This window comes from Carcharodon carcharias, chromosome 32, assembly GCF_017639515.1.
Source record: "Carcharodon carcharias isolate sCarCar2 chromosome 32, sCarCar2.pri, whole genome shotgun sequence".
In the NCBI taxonomy this organism is placed as follows: Eukaryota; Metazoa; Chordata; class Chondrichthyes; order Lamniformes; family Lamnidae; genus Carcharodon; species Carcharodon carcharias.
In genome coordinates this window covers 13,658,450-13,665,638 of record NC_054498.1, presented here as the reverse complement: position 1 = coordinate 13,665,638, position 7,189 = coordinate 13,658,450, and positions in this window count along the sequence as shown.

Here is a 7,189-nt window from a genome sequence, read left to right as displayed (position 1 = left end):
CTGGGATTGGAAGATGGGGTGGGGACGGAGGGACAGGCAGGGGTGGAGGGTCCTAGATGGGTGTTGGTGTCGATGAGTTGTTGGAGCTTGCGTTCCTTAGCACTTGAGAGAAAGAGAAAAAGTTTCTTGTTGAGGTATCGGATGAGACGAAGAATAAAATGAAACTGGGGGCACGCGCAGCTTTGAAAAAGGGTACAGCGGTGCTGCTGGAGGGAGAGGCCGAGTGTGTTCATATGGCGGCGCATGGCACTGTGTGTGGATCTCAGAATGTGACGGGAACAGCAGTACGAGAAACGTTTTATATCCCGGAGATACCTGTAATCCTGGGTGGGTTCGAAACATGAGGGGTGGAATTTCAGTTGAAATCCACATGGGGTAAGTCGGAGACGGAGACAGTCACTGAGAAAGGAGATATGGCTGTGAAAGCGGGTTTTAATAAACACCTTGTCAAACACCAGGAGAGAAATGGAAAGTAATGAAGGTGAGCAAGGCAAAAGAGAGATACGGAAATCTTGTCGCAGAGACGAACAGAACTTCTTCAAGGTAGGCATTTCTTGAAGAGCAGTGACAGTCAATTAAACACAGAGATAAAAACAAAAAAACTGCAGATGCTGGAAATCCACCCCTTCCTTGGATTCAACTAATTCTGTTGAAGGGTCATGAGGACTCGAAATGTCAACTCTTTTCTTCTCTGCCGATGCTGCCAGACCTGCTGAGTTTTTCCGGGTGAAATATAAGCTGGTTTAAGGTTGGGGGGGGGTGGGTGGAGGGGGGAGGGAAGGGCGGGGTGGGTGGGGGTGATGTGGTTGTAGGGACAAGCAAGCAGTGATAGGAGCAGATAATCAAAAGATGTCACAGACAAAAGAACAAAAGAACACAGAGGTGTTGAAGGTGGTGATATTATCTAACGAATGTGCTAATTAGAAATGGATGGTAGGGCACTCATTCTTAATTAGCACATTCGTTTAGATAATATCACTACCTTCAACACCTGTGTTCGTTTGTTCTTCTGTCTGTGACATCTTTTGATTATCTGCTCCTATCACTGCTTGCTTGTCCCTACAACTACACCACCCCTTCCCCGCCATTCTTTTCCCCCCACCTTAAACCAGCTTATATTTCACCCCTCTCCTTATATTCACTCAGTTCTGTGGAAGGGTCACGAGGACTCGAAACGTCAACTCTTTTCTTTTCTGCCGATGCTGCCAGACCTGTTGAGTTTTTCCAGGTAATTCTGTTTTTGTTTTGGATTTCCAGCATCCGCAGTTTTTTGTTTTTTTTCTCATTGAGTAAAACAGACCACCACCATAATGCATCAGGTTGAGATAGTTTTGGAGAGCCTTAACACTCTACAAACCGCTTCTTCTGACTTTAATACACATTTTCAATGCCTCCAACTTTTAAAAGTGCAAAGCCAACACATTAAAACACTTCAACATAACTCAATCTAGATCTTTTCTGTGAAGAAAACAGTGAAAATAAATCCGAAGACACCAAACTCCCATTTTCATGCTGAATCATATACAGGTCACAAAGACCCTCTGAGGAGGGTCATAAATCACCTTGGAAGTCCCTACCTATTGCTGTGGGTGCACATCCCCACCCTACAAGGCAGTGGTTGAGTGCAGCTGGGACGTTGAAGTCAATGGAATGGATTTGCCTACCCTCCGCTAGGAAGAAGCAGACGCGGGACAGCAACAAAGATAGAGGGCTTCCGCCTCCCTCCCCGACTCTGCTGCCATTCCCAAGGATGGAGGGTGACCAGAGTCGGGCAGAAAAGCCAGGTGGGAAAGTAGAGTTGCCCACTTGGTAAACTGGGCATGCTGGGGTCATTAGGGAGCTCGCTCTGAGCTGGCCTTCTGACTTCCTGAGATTTCCAAGGGTGAGCGGCTGTTAGGAGTTCCCTGAGGCTGACCAGCTGCAACCTGATGGGGACAGTGGCAGCAGTGCTGAGCAAGCTCCATTTGATGCAAAAAACCATAAGCCATAAGACTATAAGACATAGGAGCAGAAATTAGGACATTCGGCTCATCGAGTCTGCTCCGCCATTCAATCATGGCTGATAAGTTTCTCAACCCCATTCTCCTGCTTTCTCCCCAAAACCTTTGATCCCCTTACCAATCAAGAACCTATCTATCTCGCTCTTAAATACACTCAATGACCTGGCCTCCACAGCTTTCGGTGGCAATGAATTCCATAGATTCACCACTCTCTGGCTAAAGAAGTTTCTCCTCATCTCTGTTCTAAAAGGTCTTCCCTTTACTCTGAGGCTGTGCCCTCGGGTCCTAGTCTCTCCTACTAATGGAAACATCTTCCCCACGTCCATTCTATCCAGGCCTTTCAATATTCTGTAAGTTTCAGTCAGATCCCCCTCATCCTTCTAAACTCCATTGAGTATAGACCCAGAGTCCTCAAACGTTCCTCATATGTTAAGCCTTTCATTCCTGGGATCATTCTCGTGAACCTCCTCTGGACCCTCTCCAAGGCTAGCAAATCCTTCCTGAGATACGGGGCCCAAAACTGCTCACAATATTCTAAATGTGGTCTGACCAGAGCCTTATAAAGCCTCAGGAGCACATCCCTGCTTTTATATTCTAGTCCTCTCGAAATAAATGCCAACATTGCATTTGCCTTCCTAACTACCGACTCAACCAGCAAGCTAACCTTAAGAGAATCCTGGACTAGGACTCTCAAGTCCCTTTGCAATCCAGATTTCTGAATTCTCTCCCCATTTAGAAAACAGTCTATGCCTCTATTCTTCCTACCAAAGTGCATGACCTCACACTTCCCCATGTTGTATTCTATCTGCCACTTCTTTGCCCATTCTCCTAACCTGTCCAAATCCTTCTGCACCTCCCCGCCTCCTCAATACTACCTGTCCCTTCACCTATCTTTGTATCATCTGCAAACTTAGTCAGGATGCCCTCAGTTCCTTCATCTGGATCATTAATGTATAACGTGAAAAGTTGTGATCCCAACACTGACCCCTGCGGATCTCCACTACTCACCAGCCGCCATCCTGAGAAGGACCCCCTTATCCCCACTCTCTGCCTCCTGCCAGACAGACAATCTTCTATCCATTGCTAGTCCCTTGCCTCTAACACCATGGGCTCTTATCTTACTGAGCATCCTCCTGTGTGGCACCTTGTCAAAGGCCTTCTGGAAGTCCAAGTAGATAACATCCATTGGCTCTCCTTTGTCTAACCTACTCGTTACCTCCTCAAAGAATTCTAACAGATTTGTCAGGCATGACCTCACCTTGATGAAACCATGCTGACTTTGCCCGATTTTGCCATGCACTTCCAAGTATTCTGAAATCTCATCCTTAATAATGGACTCTAAAATCTTACCAAAGACCGAGGTCAGGCTAATCGGCCTGTAATTTCCCGTCTTTTGCCTCACTCCCTTCTTAAACAGGGGGGTTACATTAGCGATTTTCCAGTGCTCTGGGACCCTCCCTGACTCCAGTGATTTCTGAAAGATCATCACTAACGTCTCCACTATCTCTTCAGTTATCTCCTTTAGAACTCTGGGGTGTAATCCATCTGGTCCTGGTGATTTATCCACCTTCAGACCTTTTAGTTTTCCTAGCATCTTCTCCTTGGTAATGGCCACCATACTCACCTCTGCCCCCTGACTCTCTTGAACTTTGGGGATGTCACTCGTGTCTTCCACCGTGAAGACTGATGCAAAGTTCCTATTCAGTTCCTCCGCCATTTCTTTGTTCCCCACTACTACTTCTCCAGCGTCATTTGCCAGCAGCCCAATGTCCACTTTTGCCTCTCCCTTACCTTTTATATATCTGAAAAACTCTTGCAATCTCCTTTTATGTTATTGGCTAGTTTACCATCATATTTAATCTTCTCCCTCCTTATTTCTTTTTTAGTTGTCCTCTGTTGGTCTTTGTAGGTTTCCCAATCCCCTGGTTTCCCACTGCTCTTCACCACATTGTATGCTTTCTCTTTAGCTTTTATGCTGTCCCTGTCTTCCCTTGTCAGCCATGGTTGCCTTGTCCTCCCTTTAGTAAGCTTCTTCTTCCTAGGGATGAATTTTTGTTGTGTCTCCCAAATTACTCCCAGAAACTCCTGCCATTGCTGTTCCACTGTCTTTCCTGCTTGGCTCATCTCTCAGTCAATTCTGGCCAGCTCCTCCCTCATGCCTCTGTAGTTACCTTTATTCAACTGTAATACCGTTACATCTGATTCCAACTTTTTCCTCTCAAATTGCAGGATAAATTCTGTCATATTATGGTCACTTCCTCCTAAGGGTTCCTTCAGCTTAAGCTCCCTTATCAAATCTGCCTCATTACACATCACTAAATCTAGAATTGCCTGTTCCCTAGTGGGCTCCACCACAAGCTGCTCCAAAAAGCCATCTCGTAGATGTTCCACAAAAATGAAACAAAAAAAGCAAAAGCTTAGACAAGAAAAGCTACCGAGCAGCAATAAAATTTTAATAACCAAACTTTCCCTACCCTATCCCGGGTCCCGGCTCTCCATTTTCCCCAGCTGCTTTGAAAATGAAGATCATCTCTTTTTTTTTAAGGCCAGTGATAGATGGCAGCCCATTCTAGCCAGAACATGGCAATGCTTCCCTGGTGTTTCTTTTCCCCTTTATTTCTTCATGGGATGTGGGCATTGCTGGCAAAGCCAGCCCTTGTTATCCATCCCTAATTTCCTTTGAACTGAGTGGCTTCCTAGGCTATTACAGAGGGCAGTTAAGAGTCAACCACATTGCTGTGGGTCTGGAGTCACATGTGGGCCAGACCAGGTAAGGTGAAGGGCATTTGTGAAGCAGATGAGTTTTTATGACAATGGATGATAGTTTCATTATCACCGTAATTGAGGCTAGCTTTCAGTTCCAGATTTTATTAACTGAATTTAAGTTCCACCAGTGACCTTGGTGGGATTTGAACCCATGTCTCCAGGGCATTAGCCTGGGTATCTGGATCACTAATCCAGTAACATTACCACTACGCCACCGTCTTGCACCTCTATTCTCACTTGCCCACCCACCGCCCCCAACCCGTTCCCCCCTACTGACCTACCCCCAGCCACTCATAGGGCAGCCGACCCATCTCAAGTGATATTAAAAACTAGAGCCCATGAAAATCACTCTTCATAGCAGGGCTGGAGACAGAATCAGGAATGTGAAGTGGGATTGGTCAAATGTGTATGATCCAGACTTCTCCAAGGAAAAGCCCAACTGTCACTGCTACAACACCTACATTTCTATACAGATGCATTCGGTTGGACTACCACGTTTTCTGGTTTTAAACAAGAAAATAGTTTAAATAAAAATTTAAGGAAATCGAAAGAAACTCATGAATAATACTTTTAGTAATTCTCTGCTCTTTTACTTCAAGTTTCATTCATTGGTACATATTTTCTTTTTTTGTCATATGTGATTTTTGTCTTAGGTTTTTCATGCATGATTTAGGAATTTTTAAAAATTCATTCATGGGATGTGGGCTTTGCTGGCTGGACCAGCATTTATTGCCCATCCCTAGTTGCCCTTGAGAAGGTGGTGGTGAGCTGCCTTCTTGAACCGCTGCAGTCCCGGTGGTGTAGGTACACCCACAGTGCTGTTAGGGAGGGAGGACCAGGATTTTGACCCAGTGACAGTGAAGGAACGGCGATATATTTTCAAGTCAGGATGGAGAGTGACTTGGAGGGGAACTTCCAAGTGGTGGTGTTCCCATCTATCTGCTGCCCTTGTCCTTCTAGATGTTAGTGGTCGTGGGTTTGGAAATTGCTGTCGAAGGATCCTTGGTGAACTCCTGCAGTGCATCTTGTAGATGGTACACACTGCTGCTACTGTGTGTCGGTGGTGGAGTGAGTGAATGTTGTGGATGGGGTGTCAATCAAGCGGGCTGCTTTGTCCTGGATGGTGTCGAGCTTCTTGAGTGTTGTGGGAGCTGCACTCATCCAGGCAAGTGGGGAGTATTCCATCACACTCCTGATTTGTGCCTTGTAGATGGTGGACAGGCTTTGGAGAGTTAGGAGATGAGTTACTTGCTGCATGATTCCCAGCCTCTGACCTGCTCTTGTAGCCAGAATATTTTTATGGCTAGTCCAGTTCAGTTTTCTGGTCACCCCAGGATGTTGATAGTGGGAGATTCAGCGATGGTAATGCCATTGAACATCAAGGGGCGATGGTTAGATTCTCTCTTGTTGGAGATGGTCATTACCTGACACTAGTGTGGCGGGAATGTGGCTTGCCACTTGTCAGCCCAAGCCTGGATATCGTCCGAGTCTTGTTGCATTTGGACATGGACTACTTCAGTAGCTGAGGAGTCACAAATGGTGCTGAACATTGTGCAATCATCAGCGAACATCCCCACTTCTGACCTTATGATGGAGGGAAGGTCATTAGTGAAGCAGCTGAAGATGGTTGGGCCGAGGACACTACCCTGAGGAACTCCTGCAGTGATGACCTGGAGCTGAGATGACTGACCTCCAACAACCACAAACAACAGCCTTTGTGCTAGATATAACTCCAAACAGTGGATTCCCCCTGATTCCCATTGACTCCAGTTTTGCTAGGGCTCCTTGATGCCACACTTGGTCCAATGTGGCCTTGGTGTCAAGGGCAGCCACTCTCATCTCACTCAGGCGTTCAGCTCTTTTATCCATGTTTGAATCAAGGGTGTAATGAGGTCAGGAGCTGAGTGGTCCTGGCAGAACCCAAACTGGGCATCAGTGAGCAGGTTATTGCTAAGATAGCACTGTTGATGACCCCTTCCACTACTTTACTGATGATGGAGAGTAGATTGATGGGATGGTAATTGGCTGGGGTGCATTTGTCCTGCTTTTTGTGTACAGGATATATCTGGACAATTTTCCACATAGCCGGGTAGATGCCAGTGTTGTAGCTGTACTGGAACAGCTTGGCTAGGGACACAGCAAATTCTGGAGCACAAGTCTTCAGCACTATTGCTAGAATATTGTCAGGGCCCATAGTCTTTGCAGTATCCAGTGCCTTCAGCCATTTCTTGATATCATATGGAGTGAATTAAATTGGCTGAAGACAAGCACCAGTGATGCCTGGGACCTCCGGAGGAGGCCGAGATGGATCATCCACTCAGCACTTCTGACTGAAGATTGTTGCAAATGCTCCAGCCTTAACTTTTGTACTGATGAGCTGGGCTCCCCCATCATTGAGGACGGGGATATTTGTGGAGCCTCCT